This window comes from Schistocerca serialis, chromosome 3 (genome assembly GCF_023864345.2).
Source record: "Schistocerca serialis cubense isolate TAMUIC-IGC-003099 chromosome 3, iqSchSeri2.2, whole genome shotgun sequence".
Taxonomy (NCBI): domain Eukaryota; kingdom Metazoa; phylum Arthropoda; class Insecta; order Orthoptera; family Acrididae; genus Schistocerca; species Schistocerca serialis.
The window spans coordinates 385,724,072-385,745,117 of NC_064640.1; positions in this window are offsets into that span (position 1 = coordinate 385,724,072).

The window sequence follows — 21,046 nt, forward strand, 5'->3', positions numbered from 1 at the left end:
TAAGTGAAAGTACGATTATTTGTATCCTGTATGACAACCTTTACTATCCCTGTCTCCTGCAGTCCCATGAAGACTACTGTCAACATCTGTTGTCACGTGGATGCGATGCCCGATATGTCAGGTGGTTATAATTAAACTTTCCATATTTAACACGGAAATTAATTACCGTACCAGTACCAAACTTGGTAGCATTAACGTCCAGAGTATGGGGTGCATGATTTCCATGCGTCATAGCGCCACCGTCCAGTTCCAACTATGGCCACCATTTGCCGTCACCAGTCATCGCGATTCATACTCTCACACAGCTGACCAGTCGCAGTGCACTTGTTGGGCATTATTGGTGAAGCTCTGTTATCAAAACAACAGTAATGTTGCAGCTGCACGTCGAGAATATAGCCGGCTGAATATTCAGAAGGATCCTCTTTCCCCACCTGCTGTGCGGAGCATAATAAAGAAGTTCGAATCAACTACAGAGCTGGGCGTCGCACCAGGAAGAGGCCGACGAGCGGTTGCACCACGGGTGGTTGATGAACTCGCTGCTGCTATGACAGACAACGCTGCGTGCAATTCCCGATCGTCAGGCAGTGTGCGTGCTGTGTCACGACAGTTAAACATTCTGTGGTCCACTGTACCGAAGGTGCTTCGAACCATTCTGAAGTGGTATCCGTACAAGCTGCATGTCGTACAGCAGCTTGCACCACAGGATCCACAACGACGTGTTAACTTCATTCTCCATTTTCTCACAGGGATTGAAGTAGACAAGGGCTGGCCCTGGACCATCCTATGGACAGACGAAGCTCATTTTTCTGCGACGGGTGAGGTGAACACTCAGAACTGCCGAGTGTGGGGATCTTCAGCTACACTCACTGTGCTTGAAGTTCCTCTGTATGGTGAACGTGTCATCGTATGGTGTGGCTTCACGGCTGCGTTCATCATTGCCCCATTCTTTTTTGAACAGGTTGGCACTCAAGGACCAAAGGCGTGCAATGTGACTGGCCAACGTTACTGCGATATGCTTCACCAGCAAGTCATACCTGTCCTACAGGAGAGAGACGCATTGAACCCAACAGTTTTAATGCAAGATGGGGCCCCACATCGCTCGTGAAGTTCACCTTCTTCTCCGAAATACATTTGAAAACGATAGAATTATCAGTCGATCGTTTCCAAATGCTTGGCAGGCACCATAACCTGCTCTCACTCCCTGTGATTTCTGGTTGTGGGGTTAAATGAAGGACAGGGTTTAGCAGGGGAACACTGACACATGTGCTGATCTGAAGCGCAGCGTATCAAGAGAGTGAGCCAGCATACCCACGGAAACGCTTCGTTCCGCTGTGCAGAAAGCAATCCTGCACTTTCATACCCTTCTGGACACTGATGGGCGCCATATTGAGGCCCTTTTGTAATAGTAATGGTACCAGTATGTAATGGTATGATGTACCGTAGCAGCACCTTAGAAGTATTTCAATTGTCCAGAGGCTCAAAATACCGCTGCAGTTGTAAGGTTCTTTCATTTAAGTAGTATGAGCTGGGAATTTAGAAAGAACGAACAAAATATGGTATCACCACAATGTTATTCTTGATTTGGAGTATCATACTGAATTTCAAATAAAAGAACGTTACAACTGTAGCGGTATTTTCAGTCTCTGGTATAATGTTCAGTTGCGGATGTTTGTGCCGGCCGCGGTGGCCGAGCGGTTGTAGGCGCTTCAGTCCGGAACCGCGCGACTGCTACGGTCGCAGATTCGAATCCTGCCTCGGGCATGAATGTGTGTGATGTCCTCAGGTTAGTTAGGTTTAAGTAGTTCTAATTTCTGGGGGACTGATAACCACCGCTGTTAAGTCCCATGGTGCTCACTGCCATTTGAACCATTCAGGACTGTTTGTTTCAATTGAATGCATTCTGCATTACTTTCCTTCCCTATGTCCTTGACAGTAATGCTACCAAGTTTGGTTCTCGTACGGTAACCAGTTTCCGTTTTGTAACGTGTTAAATAGGAAAAGTTTAATATATATAACAGTCCGGAAAGCCTGTAAGGATGTTGCAGGATGTGTTGTGCTCAGAAACAATTCGTAAGAAAAAAATTCGATACGTTGCACTGTTTCCGAGTTAATTAGCAATGAAGTTAGTCAGTCAGACCGTTGCGTGCGCGTATTCAAGCGGCCCACCAGATATAATTAGTGTAAGTTGTTCTCATAGCATAGATGATAGAGCACGAGATTGCTCAGCCTTTTGCTTGGGTTCCATCCCTACTAATGTCCTATATCTAATTTTTATATCGCTAACAGAGCGAAACCAAACAAAGAACATGTTTGGCGATATCGTCTCTGACGAGCCACAACATCTTGATTGGCTAACCTCAATGCTAATTAATTCGGAAACGACGTAAAGTATCGAATTTTTTTTCATAACAGTTATTTCTCAGCACAACATATACTGCAACACCCTTACTAGTTTTTCAGACTATTTCTAACCACCGAGTATATTGAACGTATGTATTAACTTAACAATATTCACTGCTAACCCATCAGTCATTATATTGATGTAGAATAATGACCATGTTTAGTGGATCCTTATGTCATTTAGGCAGGACGCCTGAAATTTCAACTTGGACTTGTGAATAGCTCTAAAGCCGAAAGCATGATTGTCTGAAATACGTTAATAACGGTTTACAGTCCAATGACGGGAATGCCACGAGTTCGCCGCTATACTTCCGAACTCGTGTATTTCCTCTCCTCTCTGAGCGTGTCGAGTCCTCTAATACACAACAGACGCATGCGACAGGTGGACGAGGGCGAAGACTCTCAAGTCGTGTCTACGAGCACAGAGAGACGGCGAGTTAGGAGAGTTTAAACAAATCTGGTGGCCGTTTTACGTGTCGCAATGAACTGCAACACTAATCATATACATACACGTAATGGTGTGTACGTGTACGATGTGAGACTGACATGTAACCATCTCTGCTGGGTGCTTCCCTTTATAAGGCAGTATATATACAAACGCGTCCCTACAAAGGGTCAGCGGAGTGCAGCTGCGAAGCCCCATCCTCCACCCTAAAATTAAATTTTAAAAAAATGATCTTCGCAAACCAAACTTACATTCTGAGTCGCCTAACAAACAGAAGTGTCTGCTGATTATCACTTTGTAGAACCCCAGAACATGTAATGGCTATCGTATAGTACTAGGTGTCCCCAGAGACACTTTCGTGAAATCTAGAATCTGCTTCTACTTCAGAGGCGGCCTACTGGACATTGCTAGGGGTGAGCTGGTTGCAAGGGTCGCCGGAAGCTGTGTGCACGTCCAACGGTACTCTAATTATTAATATGTACCCAAAGCTGTCAGCCTAACCACGCGAGGTGTCGCAGTGCTTAGCACACTGGACTCGCGCTCGGTGGGAAGACCGTTCAGATCCGCATCCAGCCGTACAGATTCAGGTTTTCCATGATTTCCTTGAATCGTTCCAAGTAAATGCCGGGACAATTCCTTTGAAAGGGGACGGCCGAGTTCCTTCCCCAACTTTCAAACAATCCGATCTTGTGTCCTTCTCTAACGACATCGATGCCGACGGAATCTTGATCTTCTTTCCTTTTGCCTAACTTTCTAAATTATTACAAAAATGTGTAGTACCACGAATAGATTAGCTTTTCATCGTGACTCCGTTACCAGGAGGGAGTGCCGACGCAGGGCTCGTACTCTGGCGCCGGATAGGCTAGGGCCCTCTCTGTACGACATTTGCCACCTTTCTCCAGGAAACTCCAAATACGAACGCGTTTGGGTTGTAACAACTTCCCGTAGATTTGTACCTTCAGTTGACAACTGCGAATACGTAAAGTATCTTGTGTGTCTGAAGATCGTCTGCATAAGACCAAAATAATCTGTACAATTATCATACAAACTATGTTCGTTCAGCCGGCCGGAGTGGCCGAGCGGCTCTAGGCGCTCCAGTCTAGAACCGCACGACCGCTACGGTCGCAGGTTTGAATCCTGCCTCGGGCGTGGATGTGTGTGATCTCCTTAGGTTAGTTACGTTTAAGTAGTTCTAAGTTCTAGGGGACTGAGCCGGCCGAAGTGGCCGTGCGGTTAAAGGCGCTGCAGTCTGGAACCGCAAGACCGCTACGGTCGCAGGTTCGAATCCTGCCTCGGGCATGGATGTTTGTGATGTCCTTAGGTTAGTTAGGTTTAACTAGTTCTAAGTTCTAGGGGACTAATAACCTCAGCAGTTGAGTCCCATAGTGCTCAGAGCCATTTGAACCAGCCATTCTAGGGCCTGATGACCTCAGCAGTTAAGTCCCATAGTGCTCAGAGCCATTTGAACCATATGTTCGTTCAGTTAAATACATTTTTGATAGTAGCTACCTATTGCACATTGGTAACATCAATATGTTTGGCGATTAGCAAACAAAGACTTTCAGTAGCTTTGTTTCTTATTTGGAAAAAAATGGTGCCTCTTTTCCGTCACCCCCCGCCCCTTCCAAGAAACTGATGTGAGATTCCTCTTCCCTCTAGTTATTGTCTATACATCAGTTGATTTAAATTCACTAAAATGAAATGAATGATTCGAAGAGAATGAAATCAGTGACGAAGCTAGACATGAACTGATGTCAGTGAAAACGTTTATAATATTGAACCTGCAGTATAACGAATGTGTTGTGACATATGAAAATTAGTTCTAGGTTAGGACTGTAATGACGCGTTTATTACAATGCAGGTTCAGCATTTCAGAAAGGTTTTAACTGATAATCTTTCATATGAAACCTCTACAGTGACTTCTTTCCCACTCATTCATTAAATTTCATTAAACGTTGTTCCGTTTAATTCAGTTTGAGCAATGTAACGATATGTAAATTCTCTGCGTGTGTGCGTACAATTTCTTTCCAGCTGTCTTATAAATACGGAACAATTAGGCCCACAGGTGAGTGCATTGGACTCGTATTCAGGACGAAATGGACTTGAATTCCCAAACAGTCATCTAGATTCAGGTTTTTCCATGGTTTTCTTAACTCTGTTAAGGCGAGTGCCGGAATGGTTCAATTGAAAGAAGACACTTTCGATATCTTTCCTCCACCTTGACTTACATGAAAATGTGCTCGGCCTCTAAACACGTCGTCGTGAACCGGACATTAATATCTAAATATTGCTTTTTCGAGGTATAAGTAAACAGAAAGTAACCTAACTTCATCGGAAATAGTCTCAGCTGTTTTTTTCGGTCTTTTAGTTACAAGCGACGTACAGATTTTTAAGTTGATGTTTGTTTAGGGAAATAGAGGCAGTGGTAGTAAACACCATACAACCAAAAGAATTTTAATGGAAACTACTACTTTACCCCACGTTCCCAAATTAATTTTTGTGTCAGTTTTATATTAGACAGGAAAGAGAATGACGTTGTCTGTACTGTTAAAAAGAATTTCATTTATACAGAATATACAAATTATTCCGGCGTCCGGAGCTATGCTTTACATGTCACCCTCTCCAACCATCCCCCACCTCAAGCGGTTAAATGTCATCATGAACACAGCAAGCCGGAAAACTATTGGTTCTACGCTAATGCCGTTTCAATTAATTGTTTTTGCATGTCACCTTTTTGCTCCCACACCCCGCCCCTAAGGATGGTTACCTAGTTAAGGTTACTCTAGTCGTTTCAGAGCTCGTCTTAAATATTAATACTTCTCCACGCCCAGCAAAATAATAGGCGCTAGTGATGTGCTGCCTCCACAGTAATTTTCTCCTGGTACTAAATCGCAAGTGCACCCAGTTTAGTTGAGATTTCTCCGAGATTTACAGAGCTGTGCTCCATCCATTTTTATGATAAATAGCGAGATAGGAAATAAAATTTTCAAAAAATTTTGATTGAATACTTGAATCAGTATTCTCATTAACATTTCGTTCGACTACTAACATTAATTGTTGAAGTTATTTATAGTGTCTCCCGTATTCCCAAAAATTACAAAATATGACACATATCTGCCACTAATATAATCTGACGTTGGTCTCTGAGATGCGATATCTGTCATTTCCATCGTCACAAAGCAGCTCAGACTATCATACAAAAGCATTTCATCGTAAATAAGAAATATCGGGTAGATATATTTAACACTTAGTTGTGTATAATAGTTTAGAACATATAAGTATAGATAACTGCAGAGAGATTATGTAATTCCGTACGCTTTAATTCCTTTGAAATCCAGCAGTTAGCGTCCTGTAATCTATCAAAGACCTGGGAAGTTTTTGTTTAAACTCTTTTTACATTTCCAGCGAAAGACAGCACTACAATGGACAGTGATATCGACTGACCATTGTGTGAATTTTCATTGGAAAAATTTTACGGCCTCACGGGCGTACCGTATTTTTAGTGGGCCGAACGCAACACGTTTTAGGTATTGAGTTTCCACAATATTTCCAGCTCTAAATAAATAGCCCATATCCTCATTCAAAGAGCGTATTAAAGTTTCCAAAAGCTCACAGATTATAGGGGTCGTCAGTAACAAAACGTTATTGCATTATTACTGTATCGTAAATGGAAATTCATTTTTCCACAAAATACGACGAAAAAGCTTGGATTTGCATCATTAATCTCATATACTTCACAATGTCGGCAGAGCTTTGTCTTAGTATAACGAATAATGTAGAGAGAAACGTTATGCAGGTCGTAACAGCGGTCGAATATTTACGAGTGATAGAACACTAACCTTAGATTTGTATTATATCCGACAAATAACATCCATTACCGAGTAATACGTGTTTACAACGAAGCTCTCCGCTTGCGCAGTGGTATTTGGCCTCTCTATCCCTTCACGCTGCTGCAAAAGAAACGAGTCGCGGCAAAAAATCCTACCTATCAATTCGGAACATTCCACGAGGGTGTTGTGCTGACATCACATCTAACCAAGGCTAGTGAAGAAATACCACCACCCAAGAGGCCTTAGTCACCATCACAGCTTCGGAGAATAAGAGGATGTATTTTTCAAGGGAATACGCGACGCCGTGAGCTGTGATCGATACCGTAAGCAAAGCGCGGCGTTCGCTTAGAGTCAGGAATTTGCGAGAGAGGAAATCTCTTTGGTGTTCCGTTCCTTTCGGTAGGCCAAAACGTCTCAGCGTTTGAAAATTAGCTTCCTTTTATTTTATTTTTAGTGATTTCGTAAAACGAATTCCTCCTTAGATTATGAAGTCTCAACAGAACGCTTACGAAACTCGAGCAACTCCTTAAAGACTCTAAGTAATTAATCAGGAAGGAATATTTAAAGTTGGAAAAGGTTTGGACGCATTGTATGGAGGTGGAGTAAGTTAGACACGATGACATTTCCCGCAACTAATCACCGTTGCTTTTGGTACACTGTATACGACCCACTGAGCTGTTTTATGCCACAAGTTCCATGGCTGGCTGCAAAATGTTTTTCGGACAATCAGAAATACAAATAGATATGAGTGGTGAGGTAAACAAGCACTGTTACAGTGGGGAATAATACTTGCAAAACCTGTCCTCCGAGGAAGTGAATTCCAAGAATCTTTTATCCTTACGCGGTATCTTGTCATAAAAAGTATTTACCATTAACTACAATCAATATTAGTTTGTTTATTTCATAACAACGTCACGAAAAATTCTGGGAACTATCTCTTTATATGTTAGTTGGAATGAGCAAAAAGAAGCAAAGTGTTTTTCTTTCGTCACTTTTAATTCCGCATATATATCCCTGGCCGAAGTTAGAAGGGTTGTCATGTTGCTGGAAACTGAAGATATTTTTGTGACTTCATTGTCAAGGTTATAGGTTTGTTCTGCGTGCGGAAGGAGACTGCAATTTTGTGTGTGTGTGTGTGTGTGTGTGTGTATGTGTGTGTGTGTGTGTGTGTGTGTGTGAGAGAGAGAGAGAGAGAGAGAGAGAGAGAGAGAGAGAGAGAGAGAGAGAGAGAATGGCTCTGAGCACTATGGGACTTAACATCTGTGGTCATCAGTCCCCTAGAACTTAGAACTATTTAAACATAACTAACCTAAGAACATCACACACATCCATGCCCGAGGCAGAATTCGAACCTGCGACCGTAGCGGTCACGCGGTTCCAGACTGAAGCGCCTAGAACCGCACGGCCACACTGGCCGGCTTGAGAGAGAGAGAGAGAGAGAGAGAGAGAGGATATTTGTATCAAAAAAAATCTAACAAGGAAAGGCCACGACGTTTGCAACGCGGATTTACTGCAAACTTCATACAGTCTTAGACATAAAAACTGACCGCCGGCCGGCCGTCAAAGAGACTAAGTCTGGGTCGCTCACTAAAGGTGGCCAATAAAACTGACCGCCTCCGACAACCCTTAAGTCCGGGCATATGCACAATCTGGCAACACTCTAAGATGCGGAAGTGTCAGGAGGAAGTGTTGTCTACTTACTAGATGTTGTTGGATTGTGTGAGCTCGTGGTATAGTGGTCAGTCCGGCTTTCACCGCCTTGCATTGCAGACGTGTTGTTGTTTCCGCCCGCGGAGCGCACGCTCGTTGTTGTTTACATTTCAGCAGCCGTCACTTACGTGTAGTAGAACCATGGCCAACCGTTTTAGAAAATCAACATTACGATTCAACTTCTGCAACGACTACGCACGACCAAAGGCCTTGGAAGTGGAGCGCTTCCTACACGACGTTGCTAAGATCCCAGCTTCCGACATCTTGGGCATCCATTTGTCCATATTAAGCAGTACGGTGTATGTCAAAGTCGTCAATGACGCGACATGTGAAAGAATACTTTCTGACACCAAACACGAGCTACGCTTTTGCCACCCCGACAACAATGTCGGTGTGGTCACTGTCGACCACGCAGGCTTAGGAACGCACACCATACGAGTTTTCGAACTCCCGTTCTAGCTCCCGGCGGAAGACGTTATCGCGGCTTTCCGCCCCTATGGCACTGTACATGGCCATACTGCCGAACGCTGGGCGCAGTTCCAAACATACCCCGTTCTTAACGGTGTACGAAAAATCACCATCGATCTCCATCGCCACGTGCCATCTTACCTGCAAATTAGCAGGTGACGCGCGGTTGTCATATACGACGGCCAACCCAAGACCGGTTCCGGGTGCGGCAAAGAAGGCCACCTGAGATCTGAGTGTCTTCAGCGACGAATCACCCAATTGCCAGCCGCTACCGTGGCACCTCCGGCTCCGACGACGGTTTTACCGATCACCTACGCATCGGCGCTCTCTTCTCCTCCCACCGGCCGCCGCCCGTCGGACCATATACCGGTGACCCTTCCAGCTGCTATGGATAGCGCCGGCGACGACACGTCGCGCTCACAGCCTGACGCTACTCCGGCGCCATTACCAACAGCGACGACTTCCGACCCCCACTGCCCGATCATATGGACGCCCCTTCCTTTGACGTTCCCGCGACGGCCTTCCTCCCAGAGTGACGCGACTCCCTTCCATCGTCCGACACAGAGGGACGAACCCGCAAACAATGTTCACCAAAGAGGTGGAAGAGGAGGCGCTGTACGGTCTCGGAACGAGATGGATCACCTCCCCCTGATGCTGCAGAGGCCGTCCGACCCGACGAGGCCTCTGAGAACCTGCACGACGATACGAATGACGACAACATGACGTCGACTGTGGCTGCGTCGGTGACTACTCTACTGGCTTGCCCAGGTCCTCCTGAACCAATGGACTCCACCATTGCGACTGCTGCCGAGACGTCCTCCGCCCCTACGGGCAAGGTGGAACGTACAACCATCACAACGACAGCGCCTTCAATGGCGTGGAGTGAGGACGTCGATGAAGACCCGGACCACACACTGGGGACAGAGTTACCCCAGACGGAAGCATCGATACGCCGCTGATAACGCCGTCAGGTGGCGTACGGCACGACTCGCCGTTGCCTCGCGCCTCTTCATCCTCCGCTGGTGAAGTTCCCCCCCCACGGCGGGATATGGCTCCAAACCTATCGAGTAGCGACGATCAACACTAACACCATTAGCGCACCCGTGAAACTTCAACTGCTGCGAGAGATGATATGGGCGTCGGACGTCGACATCGCACTACTACAAGAAGTACACTTGGTCACACTTCCAGACGTTGCGGGATATAACACTTATCCTTCCCCTGGTGACCACCTGGGACGCCCGAGAAGGCATTCCAGTGGCCGATATCACATACCTTCCATCTGCCAGAGGCATGGTCGTCACCGTCATGGGGACGCGCATCGTCAACATTTACGCTCCGTCAGGCTCCACCCGCAGACGCGACAGGGCACCCTTCTATTCAAAAGAAATCGCTCCTTTGTTTCTTGGACGCCGCGACCGTTACTTGCTTGGGGGTGATTTTAATTGTGTCTTGCACCCTAAAAACAAGTGCCCCACTACAACACCTGTCAAGAACTGCGTCTTGTCATCCGAGATCTGTTGCTCCGCGACACTTGGGAAGTTCGGCACGGCGACGCGCCTGTACATACTTACCAGACGAGTCACTCCGCGAGCCGCCTTGATAGGATTTACGTCTCTCGGGAACTCACACCTGCAGTCCAAGGTGCAGAACTTTGGCCCCTGGCCTTTTCGGACCACTGCGCCTACATCTGCAACATTCTCCTCCCCCAGCAAGTGGTCTGGCGTAGTCATGCACCGTGGAAGCTAAACACCTCCCATCTTCATAATCCTGAATGTCTTCAACGCGTTACCGAGACATGGGCCACCTGTGAACGTTGCTTACCTAAGTACTGCACGACCTTGACCTGGTGGCTGAAATGTGCCAAATCTGCCATTCGACGTACCTTGATTCAGTATGGCAAGGAAGTTGCTACGTGGCACCAGCACACTACCGACAATTTCTACGCCGTTCTCCGCGACCTGGACGCCCAGCCGCGCACCACGGACACCCAAAGGGAACGCAGCAGGATTAAGGCGCAAATTGTAACGTTGACACGCCGTAGGCTGTAGGGGGCTATGGTGCGAACCCGTTGTCACGATTCGGCGGAACAAGAAGAGCCCACCATGCATCATATCGCTTCCGATAGGAAACATCGACAACGAATCATCACCGAGATCAAAACCTGTCGCGGCCAGCACATTTTCCAAGCCGAAATCGTCAGTGCCTCGACCACTACTGCACAATGTACCAGGAGGAGACTACCAACAACCACGCTGAGGAGTCTGTGTTACCACACGTGACTCGCACCCTCACCAGCGACGAAGCGGACGAGCTGATGGAGCCAATTACACGTGACGAAGTCCACGATGCAATCAACAAAGGTGCTCTGAATAAGTCACCTGGTGTCGACGGATTGGCAATAGAATTTTCTCGCGCTTTCCTCACACGAAAGGCGTCGCGGTGGACGACGATGTTTCATGAACTGATGACGATGGGGAACGTTTGTCACGGGAATTGTTATACCCATCCACAAACCGACACCAGGTGTGACGACAGCACATTACCGTCCCCTGACTGCTTAACGCAGACTATAAAATTTCTACACGCATACTGGCAACGCGATGCCGCAAGGTCCTGCCTAGCATTCTATCCCCGGAACAGACAACAGCGGGCTGCTCAGTTAATATACAAACGGCCACAGGAGAATGTCGCTATTTAACTGCACTGGCAGCGGCGGCAGACTCCGCGCCTCGGTGGTTGCCATTGATTTTGACAGCGCATTCGACAAAGTGCGGCATCTTTTTCTGTTCTCAGTGATGAACCGCATGGGTTTTCCACCAGCCCTTATCGACGTCATCCGACGCCTGTACGGCTCCGCTGAATCGTTGATTCAGGTCAACGGCCGTGTGGCGGGACCATTGGTGATCCGTCGTTCCGTACGGCAAGGCTGCCCACTTTCGACGCTACTCTATGCCATAAACCTGGAGCAACTCATCGGGAGTCTGACGAGCCACCTTTCTGGTCTCACTTTGCGACAGCACAGTTTTCGATGTCGTGCGTATGCGGACGAGCTCCTCCTCTTGATCCGCTCACGGAGAGAAACACAAACGGTACTTGATTTTATATCAACGTACGGAACTGCAGCGGGCAGTAACATGAATGTGGCTAAATCCGCGGCGATGTCCATTGGACGCGGCCTCTCACATGACGACTTAACACTTCTCCCGTCTGTGCAAAAACTACGATACCTTGGTATCATTTTCACCTCCAGCGTGAGCCGCTCCGCTGTCATCAATTTTCGGCGTGCACTCCAAACTATCCGCACGACGGTGCGACAAAATCTTCTCCGATGACTCGATTCTTTACAACGTGTCCAATACCTCAATCAACATGTGGCGTCCAGAATGGTCCACATCACACAGGTCCTCCCGCTGCCATCAACTATTGGACGCAGCCTCCAGGTTGCCTTCGGATACTTTCTTACGGCCGGTACGCTCTTTAAGGAACGCTACGACACGCTCACCCTTCCCCCGCGTGCGGGGAGCCTCGGCCTTGTCAATGTGCGACTCCGAGCGGCGTCCTTGTACATGTCCACTATGGACAAGCAGTGGCACGGGGTCCCCTCCCTTACGGGCAGCTTGCTGGAAATTCTTGCGCCCGCGACCATGACGCCACCAGTACCAGTCGGACACATCAAGCACCACCAGACGCACATTTCTGATTTCATTGTCGACTTCAGTTATGCTCATACACACTTACCGACCACACGTTCTCCACGACCTACAGCTTTTCACACCCCACTGCTACGTTCCATATCTAGCAACAATATCGAACTCAGACATCCGTCCAAGCGGTGGCCCACGATTTGGCGTCATATCCACTTGCCTTTTCTTCCCTCCAACGTCCGGGCAACTTGATACCAAGTCGCAAAATGGAAAATTCGCCACAAATCAAAGTCTTCACGCCATAGGACTAACGGACTCTCAACTTTGTTCCATCTGCCACCTCATGGATGACGATGTCCATCAACAGACTTGTGCTGCCACCAGTAACGTTTGGAAACTTGCTCGACAGTTCGTTGCCTGTTACCTCCGCATTGCGCCGGACTCGATAGACCCATGGACTTTTCTCCATCATGAGGATACCTATTTCCCCGCTACCAAAAATCATGCGATTGTATGGGTCAAGGGATGGACGATCACCTACATGTATAATAATGGCGACAAAACACGCCTTGATTTCTGTCAGTACTTAAAAACCGCCTACAGTGAAGTCGAGCACCGACCGCGCTACCGCGCGTACATCACCAATTACCTACACGCGATCTTTACGTCACCCCCGCTCAGTTGGATGTTTCCACACGCCGACAGCACTCCCGCCCCGTCCTGCTGACATCTGAGACTCCCCGCGCCACTTTCTATATTGTAATCCACAGTGGAGTACGCGCGTGGACACGCGCCTCCTTTCTTTTATGCACTTTACAGAACACACAGGTTTTTCCCCCACTCCACTATATATTGCTTCACACCTCTTAGCTTACATCAGTATTATTATTCTTTTTTTCCTACGTCTTGTTAATAAAAAAAAATTGCTCGCCTTATACGAATGTAATGTGTCGTGTTATTTCCGCCGGAAGAATGGCATTTATGTTGTATTTAACCTTGCACCAATAAAGATATTTTGTTCATTTACCCTGCTCCTGGAAAAACAAAAAAAGCAAAAAATAAAATAAAATAAAATCAAAATAAATTCAAAAAAGCTACTTTAAGGGAGTGATTCAGGGATGGGAGGGGGTAGGCATCGCGGCCAGGCCTCGGGTTCCGACCCCTGCCCGCCTTGTCTCCACCTACTCATAACTGACTACTCTAAAAAAAAAAAAAAAAAAAAAAAAAAAAGTGGTAATCGTCGTGCATTCTAAACTTATAGTCGCCTGTTCGCGTCCAAGTGTATTTTTTTTTTTTACCACATTTCGGCCCTCGTCTAAAGTTATGAGTCTGACTGAACATCGAAGATAATTCGCTTCACATTCTACCCACAAGCAATAACAAGTACTTCCAGAAACAATTCCGCAGAACAGCTCGTGGCTGCGGCGCGATCAGAACAGCTTACGCTCGAGCGTTTCCTCGCGCTGCAGCGGCTACCGGCCACCGGCCAGACGCCACCCGCCGCCTGAAATCCGGCGCCGCCCAGATGAACGCGGCGCGATGCTGTCAGTGTATATATCAACTGTCATTTTCGAATTTGAAGTTCTACTTATCATCTTACAGTGAAGTATTGGATTTTGCATAACTGAAAATCGTGAACTACTGTCAAGTATAGTAACATTGAGTCGCAAGTGGAAAAACGTCTAACATCTGCAGTACAATATTTACTTTTGGTATAACAGAGGGGTGAATGCAGAGGAGGCAGCTAGAAAGATTTGAACTGTGTGTGGAGCGAGTGGTTTTGGAAAAAATACGCCAGGAAAAGATATTCTTGTTTCAAAAAAATGTTCAAATGTGTGTGAAATCTTATGGGACTTAACTGCTAAGGTCATCAGTCCCTAAGCTTACACACTACTTAACCTAAATTATCCTAAGGACAAACATACACACCCATGCCCGAGGGAGGACTCGAAACTCCGCCGGGACCAGCCACGCAGTCCATGACGGCAGCGCCCTAGACCGCTCGGCTAATCCCGAGCGGCATTATTGTTTCAACAAAGATCGTTCTGGCATGAATGATTTTCCACATTATGCAAGTCTCGACTACTGATATGTGTTATGGATTACCATTTAACCGTTATGCGACATTTGCCTTCAACAGGCAAAGTTCAGAAGTCTGATGTAGGAGTACTGCATGCACTAATTCGAAACAACAAAAATCAACGGGGTGACTATTATTGAACGTCATCAGGTCGCTCATTGAGCATTCCTATGCAGTACCGTAACTGGTGACGAGTTTTGATTCCTTTATCGTTCCCAAGGGGTGGGTGCATCACAGCTGGAATTTGTTGCTAACAACTGAGACACCTTTCGGTCTGAGTGTAAGAAAATCGACCGACAAAACTACATCACCTGTGCTACTGCATGATAACGCACTCCTTTGATTTGAGGAACAGAACTATCCAGGAGATTGATAGGAAAGTCGTCTCTCCGGCACTTGTATTGATAGGGAAGTCCTCACTTAAGTACTTGCCCCTCTCGTCACATACTCGTAAAATTTTACCTTTCCCGCTCTTGATCGATCAACCGTCAAGGCAGTTCATTTCTAGGCAAAAATTCTCTTCAAACTACACTGGTTTAATGACATCGTTGGAACCTGTAGTTTTCTACAGGTGTAGAACTTGGAAATTACTTTAGCATTGTCAGATTGTTTTACATATCGTGAAAGGAATTCTGATGCTGATCAATTTCTCTTTGATGATTACTGTTGCGTTCAGTAAACTAATGGAAAACGTAATTAAAATATTCACTGTACTAATAGAAATTAAATTGAGCTTACTACGGAAACATCACGACGGCAGTCTATCTTAATAAAGCATTAAGCATCTGTAAGACGATTGAGTCTATTTTAACACGAATTAGTAGGATATTACCGACTTTTGACTTCGAAAAGGTCTGTATTTTTCATGTCCAGTATTATTCGCAAGTATTATGAAAACGTGGCCGTTCAGAGATAAAATCATGTATTCACAGCAACAAATATATGTCTGCAGAAAACAAAAGTGGCATTATGAATTTTGCAGTACCGTAAGGTTTTCGCTCTGACTCTAAGACGTACTAAAAGTAGCCAGACGGATTTTGCTCGAGCGTTGTCTTACGATTCCCTTATTGAGTTTGTATCTGCCTGCTTGTAGCTCTACTACAAAAGAATTAAAAATCTGGCTTTCAGCGAGTCTCGAAAGGCGAACGAAAGCAGCTTGCACATGGTGGCCAAGTATGTTACCTGAGAAATGGTTTTTTCCTAAAGTGGGTAGATATCATTTTGATGTTGAATTGCTGGCAAATGTCAGTCAGATGTGTGCCGTTGGTGTAAGTGTTTCGGTGTGTTGAATTTGTACCAATGATTTTTCTATAGGTTTTTTCTGTCCCAAATAGAGAGTTGAAGTCTCCCATTAGTATTTTCACGTCATCTTGGTGAATTTTGCTCATAGTTTTTTCGAGTGTGTTCTAGAATTTTTCGACATTTTCGGTGTTTTTCATATTTTCAATGTTGGTGGGGGCATGTGCATTGATGAGTGCATACTTTTTATTGGGGCTCTGAATGAGCATAGTCTTAAGTCGACTGTTGATGTGTGTGATTCCTTTGACAGAGTTGATGATAGATCTGTGGTCCAGAAATGCCATGCCGAAGATTGGTGCGCATTTCGCTACCTTTTGTTGTGTTTTGCTCTTGAAGATGCGATGATTTTCGTAATGCAAGGTTTCATTGTCAGTTAGTCGCGCTTCTTGAAGAGCAAGGATGAGAATTTTTTGTCGGTCGATTTCTTATGTGAGATTATTTAGTCTTCGTGTTTGGATCATTGTATCGATGTTTAGTTTTCAAATGCATGTTTTCTGCTTGTAGGGAAATTTACCAGAGATATCCTATATTCTCTCCCGTGCTAGTCTGGACTCCCCAGAATCCGAAAATCCAGCTGCCGCCTGTCGGATGGGCGCTTATGTACCACCTGGGGTAAAGTTGACTTTGCTTGCACTGTTCATGTTTGCTTGTGTTTCATTGGTTTGACCCGGGGGGAAACCAGGACCAGACAGGACCAGAGGGTATTCAAGCCTTTGGAAGCAAATATTTTCAGCCGAGCTCATTGAGCTAAGAGACGGTGACCAAAGTACCGGTGATTTTCAGTCAGACATGTCTCGATTTTGGGTTCAACGGATTGAGTAACCGTTCAGGATTGTGTTAGTATTTGGATCAGCCGCGCGGGATTAGCCGAGCGGTCTCAGGCGCTGCAGTCATGGATTGTGCGGCTGGTCCCTGCGGAGGTTCGAGTCCTCCCTCGGGCATGGGTGTGTGTGTTTGTCCTTAGGATAATTTAGGTTAAGTAGTGTGTAAGCTTAGGGACTGATGATCTTAGCAGGTAAGTCCCATAAGATTTCACACACATGTTTGAGTATTTGGTTCACCCCAAGTATTTGATTTCCTCAGTATCACCCGTATGTGGGAGGCTTTCCCCTATCCACCACAAGGGATTATTATTGTTATTGTTATTATTATTATTATTATTATTATCATTATTATATCATCAGCAAATCCCATATGATGTATCTTCCCACCACTAAAATAGATGTGTATTGTTCGAGTCAATATTTCCATCACATAAATATGGGCTATAATTACGTTGCATTGCTGCTAGTAGACATATTTCTTACTTTTTCTTACAGTTGCTAAATGGTACTCCGTCAAAGGAATTATGTGCTCAACATTGTTACAATACAGACGTTCAAATTATCCGATTTCTGTAATTTCATTTCGATACCAGATCGTTCTAATCGGATTCAGCCAGTCAGTCTTAATGGGGATATCCGACTACGGCTCTCATCATATGATAGACTGGGTAAACCACATTCTTAATCGGACTGTTGAATGTAGATCACTTATCTATGACAGAGCTTGAATTCTTAAACACTGTGGAAAATACTAATACAAAGTGCTTATTACAAATACGTTAGTTAAAAATAAATATATGAAGTAACGAGGTAACAGTTAATTCACAGGAGCAGAGCCCCATCCATCATAGCAGAGCAGTGCAAGATTGGTTTCAGGGCCAAGAGAGGATAAAGCTGTTGCTGTTTGTTCCACGATCACCGAATATCAACCAGATAGAGAATATGTGGGCAGAGGTAATAAGGTCATTGCCATGTTGACCTACAAATACAAGCGACCTTTGGACGAATATAGAAATCGTATGGTGGAAAGTAAACCATCACGCTACACTATCGATGACTTAATGAAATCAGTGCCCCTACTTCTTCGAGAAATCTTACGTAATGATGGTGGCTGGGTTGCTTACTAAAACTGTACTCTTCCATAAAACCCTTGTGAACAGTTATCTGATAATCGGTCAAGCTTTGCTTTGTCGCAGCTCTTTAGCATACAAGTAAATTTACTTTCAGTCCCCTCCTTACAGTTCTTGCAATCCAAGATAATTGAAAAATCTCATCCACTCGACGCCAACTGAGGAAGTGATTGTGCATGTGTTGTTCAATACACGGTAGTCGTCAAAATCACTGGAATCAATGACTGTTTTTGTGTGAGTGTGTGTTTGTGTGTGTGTGTGTGTGTGTGTGTGTGTGTGTGTATGTGTGTGTGTGTTTTCGTGTTCACGCACAATCTGAATCAAAACTACTAACATTAGAGAGACAATAAATATTGCATCAAATATGACTTTCAAGTATTTTAATGCGATGGGAAGTTACAAACTGAATTTTTCCCCACCCACATCCTGCATATCACGTTAAGTAAGTAAGATATATGAACTCCATAATATTGTTAGGAGGGACAGTGCACTCTTGTTGTCGCGGCTCACGACAAGTGCAGCGATTAGCAGTGCCTAATGCCGCCGCGATTTGTTTATGTTGGCTGAGCGTGGACACTGCAGCAGACGCTTCGCCATAAACAGAAAGAAATCACCTCGGTTCTGACTGCGGTGAGCGGACATCACTGCTTGCATGTTCTTACAGTAGCAAACGTGAGACTCTACTCACAGGTGCCATGGAGGAATTGCAACGCGTATCATGTCATTAGTCATCAGAATATTTACCAGTGATGAAATGTCCACTCTATTTGAAACCCAAAAAAATGGGAATTTTCTCACAAAGTAATGTGAGATGATACCAAAATTTATCTGAGACGCAAAAATTAACTCCAGAGCTTTCATGCACGAGGTAGTAGCCCACAAGGAAATATTATGTCTTGGAAGCGTATTTTTCATTTGCTCTTCTCATACCAACGCCCTTGTTTTAGTATGAAGTGAGAAAATAAACACGAAAAACTAAAGTTCCTGAGAAGTATATAAGTTATTTCCTCTGCTCATATCATAGTTTTTGTTTTAGTATGAAGCAAGAGAATAAACAGTTTAGTGTTCTGAAGCATAATATGACACCAGATTCTTATCGTAGGCGCTATCGGAAAAGCAAAAACCAGGGAGCTGTCTATTCTTTTGTCCAACAGTCTGTTTCCTTTCGTGCATTACTACCGCTCGGAGATACTTATTTAAGGACTTATGGGCATCACGTTCTTCAGTAGAATGTTATTGTGCTAATTATGGTATGGGAAAAATGCAACAAAGACGAGTTCCCTTAGAGCAGTGAGTATATTTGCACATGTCTGTATTCAGAAATGACTGCCAGCTGCCACAACACTTCACAGAATCCATGCGGTCGGCAACATAACTGTGCGTGCACTTCAGACTTCAATCAGTAAGACGTCAGGAGATGGACGGAAAACATCAAATTAACGTCACTTTCCGAGTCGTATTCAATCCAGAATGAGGTGTTATTAAGGTAGTTGAGCGTTCTAGCAGTTACACTTTGATAATTCCCATATGAGTATTCCGATAGCCAAAATAAATAGTGTGAAACCATCGGGAACTGCGTTAGTATCAGATTGCAAGAACTTGAGACAATACATGGACTCTTCTCTTCGCTGGGTGACCTATTACTGTTATTTAGGGACGGCCGGGGTGGCAGAGCGGTTCTAGGCGCTACAGTCTGGAACCGCGTGGCCGCTACGGTCGCAGGTTCGAATCCTGCCTCGGGCATGGATGTGTGTAATGTTCTTAGGTTAGTTAGGTTTAAGTAGTTCTAAGTTCTAGGGGACTGATGACCTCAGACGTTAAGTCTCATAGTGGTTCAAATGGTTCAAATGGCTCTGAGCACTATGGGACTTAACTGCTGTGGTCATCAGTCCCCTAGAACGTAGAACTACTTAAACCTAACTAACCTAAGGACACCACACACATCCATGCCCAAGGCAGGATTCGAACCTGCGACCGTAGCGGTCACGCGGTTCCAAACTGTAGCGCCTAGAACCGCACGGCCATTCCGGCCGGCTTAAGTCCCATAGTGCTCAGAGCCACTTGAACCACTGTTATTTAGGATTCTCTCCGTCCTAGGAGTAATGCAAATGGAACTTCACATTCATGAGGCGCTTTCCGCTATTCTTGACAAACATCAGCAACTTGTAATCACTGCAAGTTACAACTGTGTGATGATAATGGTATAGGTTGTCAGTAGTTGTGGTGGTGGTGTTGTCAAACTGCTTACAGTAACGTTAATGGTAGCGCACATAATTTAGCGCTGATTTCCTTCTTAAGTAAAGATAGTGTGGTGGCGTCGTCGGTTCCCTTAATTTGGCATCAGCGTGAGTAATCCGATTTAACGAACATAGCACTCCATTCGCGAGCTGCTAGTGATCCAGTATGACTACAGAGATTATCATGCGGGTATTACATTAATTCTGCAGTGAATTGCTTAACAAATAGTACCCTCAGCTATGCAGCTGGGATGACTCATTACGCAAGTACTCTACGTTGCACTTGGTTAAGTGATCAGTTCGCTGCAATCCTGCTTCTACTGTTCGTAAGCACTCCATTACTGACCATTTGTTATTTTACTAAGTAAGCGCTACAGTCTGATTCGCATGTATATGACATGGGTTAGCGCCGTCACAAAGCAGTGACAAGGGTTGGATGCCGTTGAATTCCCATTACATTACAAACGTTTGCAAATCACTTCTACTGCCTCAAAAAACAATTGCATCTTAAATTTCGAAGGACCGACGTCCACACTGTCACAGCGCGTTGAAATACAGCAACGAAGGAAGATGAAAATTTGTGACCGACCGGGCTTCCGAACCTGGACCTCCTGCTTACTAGACAGACGTGCTGACCACTGCAATATTTTTTTTTTTTTAATTTGAGAAGACTTTTAGCACCAGATAGACGGAGGCAAAGAGGACACCACAATGCCTTCTCCATACCTGTCACTGAGTAGCTGCATTATTAACATGTATTCCATTTTCGTTCCCATATATGCCTTAAATTGTAGAACAAAATTGAAGTAGTAATTAAGGTAAAATAAATTACAGATTGCCGCCTCCAATGGCGTGCGTTCCTTGTAGAACATAACTTATAACAGTCAAAAGGGTGACGGAAAAATACATAAACATTCATTCATAGATATATTCATAATTTAAGTTATTATGCACTGGATGCATATGAGGTCTGTAA